Raw genomic sequence first — 16,929 nt, 5'->3', positions numbered from 1 at the left:
ACATTTTGAATCAATTTTTCTACAGTCCAAAAAATACATTTTCGGATGAAAAACGATGATCCGTGACCTGTCTAACTTTGTCCAGATGTTCAGAAATGGGAATTTTTTAATGTTAAATATTTTGACTGTCAATGACTATTGCATGTGAGTTATCACTTCTGAAACTAAAATAAGTGTGTTTAGAGTCATTTTAAAACCTGAAATTGGCGAAATAGAAGCTTCTGAGTAGGAGAAAAAGTCTGTAAAAATTGCAATTTTGGTCACATTGAGGCTTTAAAAAGTCGTTATTCAACATGAGGCACAATACAAATGACATTTTGAATCAATTTTTGTAAAGTCCAAAAAATCTATTTTCTGATGAAAAACGATGATCCGTGACCTGTCGAACTTTCTCCAGATGGTCAGAAATGGTAATTTTTTAATGTTTAATTTTTGGACTGTAAATGACTATTGCATGTGAGTTATAACTTTTGGAACTAAAATAAGTGTGTTTAGAGTCATTTTAAAACCTGAAATTGGCGAAATAGAAGCTTCTGAGTAGGAGAAAAAGTCTGTAAAAATGGCAATTTTGGTCACATTGAGGCTTTAAAAAGTAGTTATTCAACATGAGGCACAATACAAATGACATTTTGAATCAATTTTTCTACAGTCCAAAAAATCTATTTTCTGATGAAAAACGATGACCCGTGACCTGTCGAACTTTCTCCAGATGGTCAGAAATGGTAATTTGTTAATGCTAAATATTTTGATTGTAAATGACTATTGCATGTGAATTATCACTTTTGGAACTTAAATAAGTGTGTTTAGAGTCATTTTAATGGCTGAAATTGGTCGAAAGAGAAGCTTCTGAGTAGGAGAAAAAGTCTGTAAAAATGGCAATTTTGGTCACATTGAGGCTTTAAAAAGTAATTTTTCAACATGAGGCACAATCCAAATGACATTTTGAATCAATTTTTCTACAGTCCAAAAAATCTATTTTCTAATGAAAAACGATGATCCGTGAGCTGTCGAACTTTGTCCAAATGGTCAGAAATGGGGTAATTTTTTAATGTTAAATATTTTGACTGTAAATGACTATTGCATGTGAATTATCACTTCTGAAACTAAAATAAGTGTGTTTAGAGTCATTTTAATGCCTGAAATTGGTCGAAATAGAAGCCTCTGAGTAGGAGAAAAAGTCTGTAAAAATGGCAGTTTTGGTCACATTGAGGCTTTAAAAAGTAGTTATTCAACATGAGGCACAATACAAATGACATTTTGAATCAATTTTTCTACAGTCCAAAAAATCAATTTTCTGATGAAAAACGATGATCCGTGACCTGTCGAACTTTGTCCAGATGGTCAGAAATGGTAATTTTTTAATGTTAAATATTATGACTGTAAATGACTATTGCATGTGAATTATCACTTCTGAAACTAAAATAAGTGTGTTTAGAGTCATTTTAATGCCTGAAATTGGTCGAAATAGAAGCCTCTGAGTAGGAGAAAAAGTTTGTAAAAATTGCAATTTTGGTCACATTGAGGCTTTAAAAAGTAGTTATTCAACATGAGGCACAATACAAATGACATTTTGAATCAATTTTTCTACAGTCCAAAAAATCAATTTTCTGATGAAAAACGATGATCCGTGACCTGTCGAACTTTGTCCAGATGGTCAGAAATGGTAATTTTTTAATGTTAAATATTATGACTGTAAATGACTATTGCATGTGAATTATCACTTCTGGAACTAAAATAAGTGTTTTTAGAGTTATTTTAATGCCTGAAATTGGTCGAAATAGAAGCTTCTGAGTAGGAGAAAAAGTCTGTAAAAATGGCATTTTTGGTCACATTGAGGCTTTAAAAAGTAATTTTTCAACATGAGGCACAATCCAAATGACATTTTGAATCAATTTTTCTACAGTCCAAAAAATACATTTTCTGATGAAAAACGATGATCCGTGACCTGTCGAACTTTCTCCAGATGGTCAGAAAAGGCAATTTTTTAATGTTTAATTTTTGGACTGTAAATGACTATTGCATGTGAGTTATAACTTTTGGAACTAAAATAGGTGTGTTTAGAGTCATTTTAATGCCTGAAATTGGCGAAATAGAAGCTTCTGAGTAGGAGAAAAAGTCTGTAAAAATTGCAATTTTGGTCACATTGAGGCTTTAAAAAGTAGTTATTCAACATGAGGCACAATACAAATGACATTTTGAATCAATTTTTCTACAGTCCAAAAAATCTATTTTCTGATGAAAAACGATGACCCGTGACCTGTCGAACTTTGTCCAGATGGTCAGAAATGGTAATTTTTTAATGTTAAATATTTTGACTGTAAATGACTATTGCATGTGAATGATCACTTTTGGAACTAAAATAAGTGTGTTTAGTGTCATTTTAATGCCTGAAATTGGTTGAAATAGAAGCTTCCGAGTAGGAGAAAAAGTCTGTAAAAATGGCAATTTTGGTCACATTGAGGCTTTAAAAAGTAATTTTTCAACATGAGGCACAATCCAAATGACATTTTGAATCAATTTTTCTACAGTCCAAAAAATCTATTTTCTGATGAAAAACGATGATCCGTGACCTGTCAAACTTTGTCCAGATGGTCAGAAATGGTAATTTTTTAATGTTTAATTTTTGGACTGTAAATGCCTATTGCATGTGAATTATCACTTCTGAAACTAAAATAAGTGTGTTTAGAGTCATTTTAATGCCTGAAATTGGTCGAAATAGAAGCCTCTGAGTAGGAGAAAAAGTCTGTAAAAATGGCAATTTTGGTAACATTGAGGCTTTAAAAAGTAGTTATTCAACATGAGGCACAATACAAATGACATTTTGAATCAATTTTTCTAAAGTCCAAAAAATAAATTTTCTGATGAAAAACGATGACCCGTGACCTGTCGAACTTTGTCCAGATGGTCAGAAATGGTAATTTTTTAATGTTAAATATTTTCACTGTAAATGACTATTGTATGTGAATTATCACTTTTGGAACTAAAATAAGTGTGTTTAGAGTCATTTTAATGCCTGAAATTGGTCAAAATGGAAGCTTCTGAGTAGGAGAAAAAGTCTGTAAAAGTGGCAATTTTGGTCACATTAAGGCTTTAAAAAGTAGTTATTTAACATGAGGCACAATCCAAATGACATTTTGAATACATTTTTCTACAGTCCCAAAAATCCATTTTCTGATGAAAAACGATGACCCGTGACCTGTCGAACTTTCTCCAGATGGTCAGAAATGGTAATTTTTTTATGTTAAATATATTGACTGTTAATGACTATTGCATGTGAATTATCACTTTTGGAACTATAATAAGTGTGTTTAGAGTCATTGTAATGCCTGAAATTGGTCAAAATGGAAGCTTCTGAGTAGGAGAAAAAGTCTGTAAAAGTGGCAATTTTGGTCACATTGAGGCTTCAAAAAGTAGTTATGCAACACGAGGCACAATCCAAATCACATTTTGAATCAATTTTTCTACAGACCAAAAAATCCATTTTCTGATGAAAAAAGATGACCCGTGACTTGTCGAACTTTCTCCAGATGGTCAGAAATGGATATTTTGTAATGTTTAATTTTTTGACTGTAGATGACCATTGCATGTGAATTATCACTTTTGGAACTAAAATAATTGTGTTTAGAGTCATTTTATTGCCTGAAATTGGTCGAAATTGAAGCTTCTGAGTAGGAGAAAAAGTCTGTAAAAATGGCAGTTTTGGTCACATTGAGGCTTTAAAAAGTAGTTATTCAACAAGAGGCACAATCCAAATGACATTTTGAATCAATTTTTCTAGTCCAAATATCAATTTTCTGATAAAAAACGATGACCCGTGACCTGTCGAACTTTCTCCAGATGGTCAGAAATGGTAAGTTTTTTAATGTTTAAATTTTTTGACTGTAAATGACTATTGCATGTGAATTATCACTTTTGGAACTCAAATAAGTGTGTTTAGAGTCATTTTAATGCCTGAAATTGGTCGAAATTGAAGCTTCTTAGTAGGAGAGAAAGTCTGTAAAAGTGGCAATTTTGGTCACATTAAGGCTTAAAAAAGTAGTTATGCAACATGAGGCACAATCCAAATCACATTTTGAATCAATTTTTCTACAGACCAAAAAATAGATTTTCTGATGAAAAACGATGACCCGTGACTTGTCGAACTTTCTCCAGATGGTCAGAAATGGTAATTTTTTAATGTTAAATATTTTGACTGTAAATGACAATTGCATGTGAATTATTACTTTTGGAACTATAATAAGTGTGTTTAGAGTCATTTTAATGCCTGAAATTGGTCAAAATGGAAGCTTCTGAGTAGGAGAAAAAGTCTGTAAAAGTGGCAATTTTGGTCACATTGAGGCTTCAAAAAGTAGTTATGCAACACGAGGCACAATCCAAATGACATTTTGAATCAAGTTTTTCTACAGTCCAAAAAATCGATTTTCTGATGAAAAACGATGACCCGTGACTTGTCGAACTTTCTCCAGATGGTCAGAAATGGTAATTTTTTATTGTTAAATTTTTTGACTGTAAATGACTATTGCATGTGAATTATCACTTTTGGAACTCAAATAAGTGTGTTTAGAGTCATTTTAATGCCTGAAACTGGTCGAAATTGAAGATTCTGAGTAGGAGAAAAAGTCTGTAATAGTGACAATTTTGGTCACATTGAGGTTTAAAAAGTAGTTATTCAACATCAGGGACAATCCAAATGACATTTTGAATGAATTTTTCTACAGTCCCAAAAATCAATTTTCTGGTGAAAAACGATGACCCGTGACCTGTCGAACTTTCTCCAGATCGTCAGAAATAGTAATTTTTTTATGTTAAATATTTTGACTGTAAATGACTATTGCATGCAAATTATCACTTATGAAACTAAAATAAGTGTGTTTAGAGTCATTTTAATGCCTGAAATTGGTCAAAATAGAAGCTTCTGAGTAGTAGAAAAAGTCTGTAAAAATGGCTATTTTGGTCACATTGAGGCTTCAAAAAGTAGTTATTCAACATGAGGCACAATCCAAATGACATTTTGAATCAATTTGTCTACAGTCCAAAAAATCAATTTTTTGATGAAAAACGATGACCCTTGACCTGTCGAACTTTCTCCAGATGGTCAGAAATGGCAATTTTTTAATGTTTAAGTTTTGTGACTGTAAATGACTATTGCATGTGAATTATCACTTTTGGAACTCAAATAAGTGTGTTTAGAGTCATTTTAATGCCTGAAACTGGTCGAAATTGAAGCTTCTGAGTAGGAGAAAAAGTCTGTAAAAATGGCAATTTTGGTCACATTGAGGCTTTAAAAAGTAGTTATTCAACATGAGGTACAATCCAAATGACATTTTGAATCAATTTTTCTACAGTGCAAAAAATCAATTTTCTGATGAAAAACGATGACCGGTGACCTGTCGAACTTTCTCCAGCTGGTCAGAAATGGTAATTTTTTAATGTTAAATATTTTGACTGTAAATGACAATTGCATGTGAATTATTACTTTTGGAACTATAATAAGTGTGTTTAGAGTCATTTTAATGCCTGAAATTGGTCAAAATGGAAGCTTCTGAGTAGGAGAAAAAGTCTGTAAAAGTGGCAATTTTGGTCACATTGAGGCTTCAAAAAGTAGTTATGCAACACGAGGCACAATCCAAATGACATTTTGAATCAAGTTTTTCTACAGTCCAAAAAATCGATTTTCTGATGAAAAACAATGACCCGTGACTTGTCAAACTTTCTCCAGATGGTCAGAAATGGTAATTTTTTATTGTTAAATTTTTTGACTGTAAATGACTATAGCAAGTGAATTATCACTTTTGGAACTAAAACAAGTGTGTTTAGAGTCATTTTAATGCCTGAAACTGGTCGAAATTGAAGATTCTGAGTAGGAGAAAAAGTCTGTAATAGTGACAATTTTGGTCACATTGAGGTTTAAAAAGTAGTTATTCAACATCAGGGACAATCCAAATGACATTTTGAATGAATTTTTCTACAGTCCCAAAAATCAATTTTCTGGTGAAAAACGATGACCCGTGACCTGTCGAACTTTCTCCAGATCGTCAGAAATAGTAATTTTTTTATGTTAAAAAGTTTGACTGTAAATGACTATTGCATGCAAATTATCACTTATGAAACTAAAATAAGTGTGTTTAGAGTCATTTTAATGCCTGAAATTGGTCAAAATAGAAGCTTCTGAGTAGTAGAAAAAGTCTGTAAAAATGGCTATTTTGGTCACATTGAGGCTTCAAAAATTAGTTATTCAACATAAGGCACAATCCAAATGACGTTTTGAATCAATTTTTCTACAGTCCAAAAAATCAATTTTCTGATGAAAAACGATGACCCGTGACCTGTCGAACTTTCTCCAGATGGTCAGAAATGGCAATTTTTTAATGTTTAAGTTTTTTGACTGTAAATGACTATTGCATGTCAATTATCACTTTTGGAACTCAAATAAGTGTGTTTAGAGTCCTTTTAATGCCTGAAATTGGTCGAAATTGAAGCTTCTTAGTAGGAGAGAAAGTCTGTAAAAGTGGCAATTTTGGTCACATTGAGGCTTAAAAAAGTAGTTATGCAACATGAGGCACAATCCAAATCACATTTTGAATCAATTTTTCTACAGACCAAAAAATAGATTTTCTGATGAAAAACGATGACCCGTGACTTGTCGAACTTTCTCCAGATGGTCAGAAATGGTAATTTTTTATTGTTACATTTTTTTACTGTAAATGACTATTGCATGTGAATTATCACTTTTGGAACTAAAATAAGTGTGTTTAGAGTCATTTTAATGCCTGAAACTGGTCGAAATTGAAGATTCTGAGTAGGAGAAAAAGTCTGTAATAGTTACAATTTTGGTCACATTGAGGTTTAAAAAGTAGTTATTCAACATCAGGGACAATCCAAATGACATTTTGAATGAATTTTTCTACAGTCCCAAAAATCAATTTTCTGGTGAAAAACGATGACCCGTGACCTGTCGAACTTTCTCCAGATCGTCAGAAATAGTAATTTTTTTATTTTAAATATTTTGACTGTAAATGACTATTGCGTGCAAATTATCACTTATGAAACTAAAATAAGTGTGTTTAGAGTCATTTTAATGCCTGAAATTGGTCAAAATAGAAGCTTCTGAGTAGTAGAAAAAGTCTGTAAAAATGGCTAATTTGGTCACATTGAGGCTTCAAAAAGTAGTTATTCAACATGAGGCACAATCCAAATGACATTTTGAATCAATTTTTCTACAGTCCAAAAAATCAATTTTCTGATGAAAAACGATGACCCGTGACCTGTCGAACTTTCTCCAGATGGTCAGAAATGGCAATTTTTTAATGTTAAATATTTTGACTGTAAACGACTATTGTATGTGAATTATCACTTTTGGAACTTAAATAGGTGTGTTTAGAGTCATTTTAATGCCTGAAACTGGTCGAAATTGAAGCTTCTGAGTAGGAGAAAAAGTCTGTAAAAATGGCAATTTTGGTCACATTGACGCTTTAAAAAGTAGTTATTCAACATGAGGCACAATCCAAATGACATTTTGAATACATTTTTCTACAGTCCAAAAAATCAATTTTCTGATTAAAAACGATGACCCGTGACCTGTCGAACTTTCTCCAGATGGTCAGAAATGGTAATTTGTTAATGTTAAATATATTGACTGTAAATGACTATTGCATGTGAATTATCACTTTTGGAACTAAAATAAGTGTGTTTAGAGTCATTTTGATGGCTGAAACTGGTCTAAATTGAAGCTTCTGAGTAGGAGAAAAAGTCTGTAAAAATGGCAATTTTGGTCACATTGAGGCTTTAAAAAGTAGTTATTCAACATGAGGTACAATCCAAATGACATTTTGAATCAATTTTTCTACATTCCAAAAAATCAATTTTCTGATGAAAAACGATGACCGGTGACCTGTCGAACTTCCTCCAGCTGGTCAGAAATGGTAATTTTTTAATGTTGAATATTTTGACTGTAAATGACAATTGCATGTGAATTATTACTTTTTGAACTATAATAAGTGTGTTTAGAGTCATTTTAATGCCTGAAATTGGTCAAAATGGAAGCTTCTGAGTAGGAGAAAAAGTCTGTAAAAGTGGCAATTTTGGTCACATTGAGGCTTCAAAAAGTAGTTATGCAACACGAGGCACAATCCAAATCACATTTTGAATCAATTTTTCTACGGACCAAAAAATCCATTTTCTGATGAAAAAAGATGACCTGTGACTTGTCGAACTTTCTCCAGATGGTCAGAAGTGGTTATTTTGTAATGTTTAATTTTTTGACTGTAAATGACCATTGCATGTGAATTATCACTTTTGGAACTAAAATAACTGTGTTTAGAGTCATTTTATTGCCTGAAATTGGTCGAAATTGAAGCTTCTGAGTTGGAGAAAAAGTCTGTAAAAATGGCAATTTTGGTCACATTGAGGCTTTAAAAAGTAGTTATTCAACAAGAGGCACAATCCAAATGACATTTTGAATCAATTTTTCTAGTCCAAATAGCATTTTTCTGATAAAAAACGATGACCCGTGACCTGTCGAACCTTTCTCCAGATGGTCAGAAATGGTAAGTTTTTTAATGTTTAAGTTTTTTGACTTTAAATGACAATTGCATGTGAATTATCACTTTTGGAACTCAAATAAGTGTGTTTAGAGTCATTTTATTGCCTGAAATTGGTCGAAATTGAAGCTTCTTAGTAGGAGAGAAAGTCTGTAAAAGTGGCAATTTTGGTCACATTGAGGCTTAAAAAAGTAGTTATGCAACATGAGGCACAATCCAAATCACATTTTGAATCAATTTTTCAACAGACCAAAAAATCGATTTTCTGATGAAAAACGATGACCCGTGACTTGTCGAACTTTCTCCAGATGGTCAGAAATGGTCATTTTTTAATGTTTAATTTTTTGATTGTAAATGACCATTGCATGTGAATTATCACTTTTGGAACTAAAGTAAGTGTGTTTAGAGTTATTTTAATGCATGAAATTGGTCGAAATTGAAGCTTCTGAGTAGTAGAAAAAGTCTGTAAAAGTGGCAATTTTGGTCACATTGAGGTTTAAAAAGTAGTTATTCAACATCAGGGACAATCCAAATGACATTTTGAATGAATTTTTCTACAGTCCCAAAAATCAATTTTCTGGTGAAAAACGATGACCCGTGACCTGTCGAACTTTCTCCAGATCGTCAGAAATAGTATTTTTTTATGTTAAATATTTTGACTGTAAATGACTATTGCGTGCAAATTATCACTTATGAAACTAAAATAAGTGTGTTTAGAGTCATTTTAATGCCTGAAATTGGTCAAAATAGAAGCTTCTGAGTAGTTGAAAAAGTCTGTAAAAATGGCTATTTTGGTCACATTGAGGCTTCAAAAAGTAGTTATTCAACATCAGGGACAATCCAAATGACATTTTGAATGAATTTTTCTACAGTCCCAAAAATCAATTTTCTGGTGAAAAACGATGACCCGTGACCTGTCGAACTTTCTCCAGATCGTCAGAAATAGTAATTTTTTTATGTTAAAAAGTTTGACTGTAAATGACTATTGCATGCAAATTATCACTTATGAAACTAAAATAAGTGTGTTTAGAGTCATTTTAATGCCTGAAATTGGTCAAAATAGAAGCTTCTGAGTAGTAGAAAAAGTCTGTAAAAATGGCTATTTTGGTCACATTGAGGCTTCAAAAAGTATTTATTCAACATGAGGCACAATCCAAATGACGTTTTGAATCAATTTTTCTACAGTCCAAAAAATCAATTTTCTGATGAAAAACGATGACCCGTGACCTGTCGAACTTTCTCCAGATGGTCAGAAATGGCAATTTTTAATGTTTAAGTTTTTTGACTGTAAATGACTATTGCATGTGAATTATCACTTTTGGAACTCAAATAAGTGTGTTTAGAGTCATTTTAATGCCTGAAATTGGTCGAAATTGGAGCTTCTCAGTAGGAGAGAAAGTCTGTAAAAGTGGCAATTTTGGTCACATTGAGGCTTAAAAAAGTAGTTATGCAACATGAGGCACAATCCAAATCACATTTTGAATCAATTTTTCTACAGACCAAAAAATAGATTTTCTGATGAAAAACGATGACCCGTGACTTGTCGAACTTTCTCCAGATGGTCAGAAATGGTAATTTTTTAATGTTAAATATTTTGACTGTAAATGACAATTGCATGTGAATTATTACTTTTGGAACTATAATCAGTGTGTTTAGAGTCATTTTAATGCCTGAAATTGGTCAAAATGGAAGCTTCTGAGTAGGAGAAAAAGTCTGTAAAAGTGGCAATTTTGGTCACATTGAGGCTTCAAAAAGTAGTTATGCAACACGAGGCACAATCCAAATGACATTTTGAATCAAGTTTTTCTACAGTCCAAAAAATCGATTTTCTGATGAAAAACGATGACCCGTGACTTGTCAAACTTTCTCCAGATGGTCAGAAATGGTAATTTTTTATTGTTAAATTTTTTTACTGTAAATGACTATTGCATGTGAATTATCACTTTTGGAACTAAAATAAGTGTGTTTAGAGTCATTTTAATGCCTGAAACTGGTCGAAATTGAAGATTCTGAGTAGGAGAAAAAGTCTGTAATAGTGACAATTTTGGTCACATTGAGGTTTAAAAAGTAGTTATTCAACATCAGGGACAATCCAAATGACATTTTGAATGAATTTTTCTACAGTCCCAAAAATCAATTTTCTGGTGAAAAACGATGACCCGTGACCTGTCGAACTTTCTCCAGATCGTCAGAAATAGTAATTTTTTTATGTTAAATATTTTGACTGTAAATGACTATTGCGTGCAAATTATCACTTATGAAACTAAAATAAGTGTGTTTAGAGTCATTTTAATGCCTGAAATTGGTCAAAATAGAAGCTTCTGAGTAGTAGAAAAAGTCTGTAAAAATGGCTATTTTAGTCACATTGAGGCTTCAAAAAGTAGTTATTCAACATGAGGCACAATCCAAATGACATTTTGAATCAATTTTTCTACAGTCCAAAAAATCAATTTTCTGATGAAAAACGACCCGTGACCTGTCGAACTTTCTCCAGATTGTCAGAAATGGCAATTTTTTAATGTTAAATATTTTGACTGTAAACGACTATTGTATGTGAATTATCACTTTTGGAACTTAAATAGGTGTGTTTAGAGTCATTTTAATGCCTGAAACTGGTCGAAATTGAAGCTTCTGAGTAGGAGAAAAAGTCTGTAAAAATGGCAATTTTGGTCACATTGAGGCTTTAAAAAGTAGTTATTCAACATGAGGTACAATCCAAATGACATTTTGAATCAATTTTTCTACAGTGCAAAAAATCAATTTTCTGATGAAAAACGATGACCGGTGACCTGTCGAACTTTCTCCAGCTGGTCAGAAATGGTAATTTTTTAATGTTCAATATTTTGACTGTAAATTATAATTGCATGTGAATTATTACTTTTGGAACTATAATAAGTGTGTTTAGAGTCATTTTAATGCCTGAAATTGGTTGAAATAGAAGCTTCTGAGTAGGAGAAAAAGTCTGTAAAAACGGCAATTTTGGTCACATTGACGCTTTAAAAAGTAGTTATTCAACATGAGGCACAATCCAAATGACATTTTGAATACATTTTTCTACAGTCCAAAAAATCAATTTTCTGATTAAAAACGATGACCCGTGACCTGTCGAACTTTCTCCAGATGGTCAGAAATGGTAATTTGTTAATGTTAAATATATTGACTGTAAATGACTATTGCATGTGAATTATCACTTTTGGAACTAAAATAAGTGTGTTTAGAGTCATTTTGATGGCTGATACTGGTCTAAATTGAAGCTTCTGAGTAGGAGAAAAAGTCTGTAAAAATGGCAATTTTGGTCACATTGAGGCTTTAAAAAGTAATTATTCAACATGAGGTACAATCCAAATGACATTTTGAATCAATTTTTCTACATTCCAAAAAATCAATTTTCTGATGAAAAACGATGACCGGTGACCTGTCGAACTTTCTCCAGCTGGTCAGAAATGGTAATTTTTTAATGTTGAATATTTTGACTGTAAATGACAATTGCATGTGAATTATTACTTTTTGAACTATAATAAGTGTGTTTAGAGTCATTTTAATGCCTGAAATTGGTCAAAATGGAAGCTTCTGAGTAGTAGAAAAAGTCTGTAAAAGTGGCACTTTTGGTCACATTGAGGCTTCAAAAAGTAGTTATGCAACACGAGGCACAATCCAAATCACATTTTGAATCAATTTTTCTACGGACCAAAAAATCCATTTTCTGATGAAAAAAGATGACCTGTGACTTGTCGAACTTTCTCCAGATGGTCAGAGGTGGTTATTTTGTAATGTTTAATTTTTTGACTGTAAATGACCATTGCATGTGAATTATCACTTTTGGAACTAAAATAACTGTGTTTAGAGTCATTATATTGCCTGAAATTGGTCGAATTTGAAGCTTCTGAGTAGGAGAAAAAGTCTGTAAAAATGGCAATTTTGGTCACATTGAGGCTTTAAAAAGTAGTTATTCAACAAGAGGCACAATCCAAATGACATTTTGAATCAATTTTTCTAGTCCAAATAGCAATTTTCTGATAAAAAACGATGACCCGTGACCTGTCGAACCTTTCTCCAGATAGTCAGAAATGGTAAGTTTTTTAATGTTTAAGTTTTTTGACTGTAAATGACTATTGCATGTGAATTATCACTTTTGGAACTCAAATAAGTGTGTTTAGAGTCATTTTAATGCCTGAAATTGGTCGAAATTGAAGCTTTTAGTAGGAGAGAAAGTCTGTAAAAGTGGCAATTTTGGTCACATTGAGGCTTAAAAAAGTAGTTATGCAACATGAGGCACAATCCAAATCACATTTTGAATCAATTTTTCAACAGACCAAAAAATCGATTTTCTGATGAAAAACGATGACCCGTGACTTGTAGAACTTTCTCCAGATGGTCAGAAATGGTATTTTTTTAATGTTTAATTTTTTGATTGTAAATGACCATTGCATGTGAATTATCACTTTTGGAACTAAAGTAAGTGTGTTTAGAGTTATTTTAATGCATGAAATTGGTCGAAATTGAAGCTTCTGAGTAGTAGAAAAAGTCTGTAAAAGTGGCAATTTTGGTCACATTGAGGCTTAAAAAAGTAGTTATTCAACATGAGGTACAATCCAAATGACATTTTGAATCAATTTTTCTACAGTCCCAAAAATCAATTTTCTGGTGAAAAACGATGACCCGTGACCTGTCGAACTTTCTCCAGATCGTCAGAAATAGTAATTTTTTTATGTTAAATATTTTGACTGTAAATGACTATTGCGTGCAAATTATCACTTATGAAACTAAAATAAGTGTGTTTAGAGTCATTTTAATGCCTGAAATTGGTCAAAATAGAAGCTTCTGAGTAGTAGAAAAAGGCTGTAAAAATGGCTATTTTGGTCACATTGAGGCTTCAAAAAGTAGTTATTCAACATGAGGCACAATCCAAATGACATTTTGAATCAATTGTTCTAGAGTCCAAAAAATCAATTTTCTGATGAAAAACGATGACCCGTGACCTGTCGAACTTTCTCCAGATGGTCAGAAATGGCAATTTTTTAATGTTAAATATTTTGACTGTAAACGACTATTGTATGTGAATTATCACTTTTGGAACTTAAATAGGTGTGTTTAGAGTCATTTTAATGCCTGAAACTGGTCGAAATTGAAGCTTCTGAGTAGGAGAAAAAGTCTGTAAAAATGGCAATTTTGGTCACATTGAGGCTTTAAAAAGTAGTTATTCAACATGAGGTACAATCCAAATGACATTTTGAATCAATTTTTCTACAGTGCAAAAAATCAATTTTCTGATGAAAAACGATGACCGGTGACCTGTCGAACTTTCTCCAGCTGGTCAGAAATGGTAATTTTTTAATGTTCAATATTTTGACTGTAAATTATAATTGCATGTGAATTATTACTTTTGGAACTATAATAAGTGTGTTTAGAGTCATTTTAATGCCTGAAATTGGTTGAAATAGAAGCTTCTGAGTAGGAGAAAAAGTCTGTAAAAACGGCAATTTTGGTCACATTGACGCTTTAAAAAGTAGTTATTCAACATGAGGCACAATCCAAATGACATTTTGAATACATTTTTCTACAGTCCAAAAAATCAATTTTCTGATTAAAAACGATGACCCGTGACCTGTCGAACTTTCTCCAGATGGTCAGAAATGGTAATTTGTTAATGTTAAATATATTGACTGTAAATGACTATTGCATGTGAATTATCACTTTTGGAACTAAAATAAGTGTGTTTAGAGTCATTTTGATGGCTGATACTGGTCTAAATTGAAGCTTCTGAGTAGGAGAAAAAGTCTGTAAAAATGGCAATTTTGGTCACATTGAGGCTTTAAAAAGTAATTATTCAACATGAGGTACAATCCAAATGACATTTTGAATCAATTTTTCTACATTCCAAAAAATCAATTTTCTGATGAAAAACGATGACCGGTGACCTGTCGAACTTTCTCCAGCTGGTCAGAAATGGTAATTTTTTAATGTTGAATATTTTGACTGTAAATGACAATTGCATGTGAATTATTACTTTTTGAACTATAATAAGTGTGTTTAGAGTCATTTTAATGCCTGAAATTGGTCAAAATGGAAGCTTCTGAGTAGTAGAAAAAGTCTGTAAAAGTGGCACTTTTGGTCACATTGAGGCTTCAAAAAGTAGTTATGCAACACGAGGCACAATCCAAATCACATTTTGAATCAATTTTTCTACGGACCAAAAAATCCATTTTCTGATGAAAAAAGATGACCTGTGACTTGTCGAACTTTCTCCAGATGGTCAGAGGTGGTTATTTTGTAATGTTTAATTTTTTGACTGTAAATGACCATTGCATGTGAATTATCACTTTTGGAACTAAAATAACTGTGTTTAGAGTCATTATATTGCCTGAAATTGGTCGAATTTGAAGCTTCTGAGTAGGAGAAAAAGTCTGTAAAAATGGCAATTTTGGTCACATTGAGGCTTTAAAAAGTAGTTATTCAACAAGAGGCACAATCCAAATGACATTTTGAATCAATTTTTCTAGTCCAAATAGCAATTTTCTGATAAAAAACGATGACCCGTGACCTGTCGAACCTTTCTCCAGATAGTCAGAAATGGTAAGTTTTTTAATGTTTAAGTTTTTTGACTGTAAATGACTATTGCATGTGAATTATCACTTTTGGAACTCAAATAAGTGTGTTTAGAGTCATTTTAATGCCTGAAATTGGTCGAAATTGAAGCTTTTAGTAGGAGAGAAAGTCTGTAAAAGTGGCAATTTTGGTCACATTGAGGCTTAAAAAAGTAGTTATGCAACATGAGGCACAATCCAAATCACATTTTGAATCAATTTTTCAACAGACCAAAAAATCGATTTTCTGATGAAAAACGATGACCCGTGACTTGTAGAACTTTCTCCAGATGGTCAGAAATGGTATTTTTTTAATGTTTAATTTTTTGATTGTAAATGACCATTGCATGTGAATTATCACTTTTGGAACTAAAGTAAGTGTGTTTAGAGTTATTTTAATGCATGAAATTGGTCGAAATTGAAGCTTCTGAGTAGTAGAAAAAGTCTGTAAAAGTGGCAATTTTGGTCACATTGAGGCTTAAAAAAGTAGTTATTCAACATGAGGTACAATCCAAATGACATTTTGAATCAATTTTTCTACAGTCCCAAAAATCAATTTTCTGGTGAAAAACGATGACCCGTGACCTGTCGAACTTTCTCCAGATCGTCAGAAATAGTAATTTTTTTATGTTAAATATTTTGACTGTAAATGACTATTGCGTGCAAATTATCACTTATGAAACTAAAATAAGTGTGTTTAGAGTCATTTTAATGCCTGAAATTGGTCAAAATAGAAGCTTCTGAGTAGTAGAAAAAGGCTGTAAAAATGGCTATTTTGGTCACATTGAGGCTTCAAAAAGTAGTTATTCAACATGAGGCACAATCCAAATGACATTTTGAATCAATTGTTCTACAGTCCAAAAAATCAATTTTCTGATGAAAAACGATGACCCGTGACCTGTCGAACTTTCTCCAGATGGTCAGAAATGGCAATTTTTTAATGTTAAATATTTTGACTGTAAACGACTATTGTATGTGAATTATCACTTTTGGAACTTAAATAGGTGTGTTTAGAGTCATTTTAATGCCTGAAACTGGTCGAAATTGAAGCTTCTGAGTAGGAGAAAAAGTCTGTAAAAATGGCAATTTTGGTCACATTGAGGCTTTAAAAAGTAGTTATTCAACATGAGGTACAATCCAAATGACATTTTGAATCAATTTTTCTACAGTGCAAAAAATCAATTTTCTGATGAAAAACGATGACCGGTGACCTGTCGAACTTTCTCCAGCTGGTCAGAAATGGTAATTTTTTAATGTTAAATATATTGACTGTAAATGACTATTGCATGTGAATTATCACTTTTGGAACTAAAATAAGTGTGTTTAGAGTCATTTTGATGGCTGAAACTGGTCTAAATTGAAGCTTCTGAGTAGGAGAAAAAGTCTGTAAAAATGGCAATTTTGGTCACATTGAGGCTTTAAAAAGTAGTTATTCAACATGAGGTACAATCCAAATGACATTTTGAATCAATTTTTCTACATTCCAAAAAATCAATTTTCTGATGAAAAACGATGACCGGTGACCTGTCGAACTTTCTCAAGCTGGTCAGAAATGGTAATTTTTTAATGTTGAATATTTTGACTGTAAATGACAATTGCATGTGAAATATTACTTTTTGAACAATAATAAGTGTGTTTAGAGTCATTTTAATGCCTGAAATTGGTCAAAATGGAAGCTTCTGAGTAGGAGAAAAAGTCTGTAAAAGTGGCAATTTTGGTCACATTGAGGCTTCAAAAAGAAGTTATGCAACACGAGGCACAATCCAAATCACATTTTGAATCAATTTTTCTACGGACCAAAAAAT

Source organism: Triturus cristatus, chromosome 2_2 (genome assembly GCF_964204655.1).
Source record: "Triturus cristatus chromosome 2_2, aTriCri1.1, whole genome shotgun sequence".
Lineage (NCBI taxonomy): Eukaryota > Metazoa > Chordata > Amphibia > Caudata > Salamandridae > Triturus > Triturus cristatus.
The sequence above is the reverse complement of the archived record's forward strand: the minus strand, read 5'-3'. Positions refer to the sequence as shown.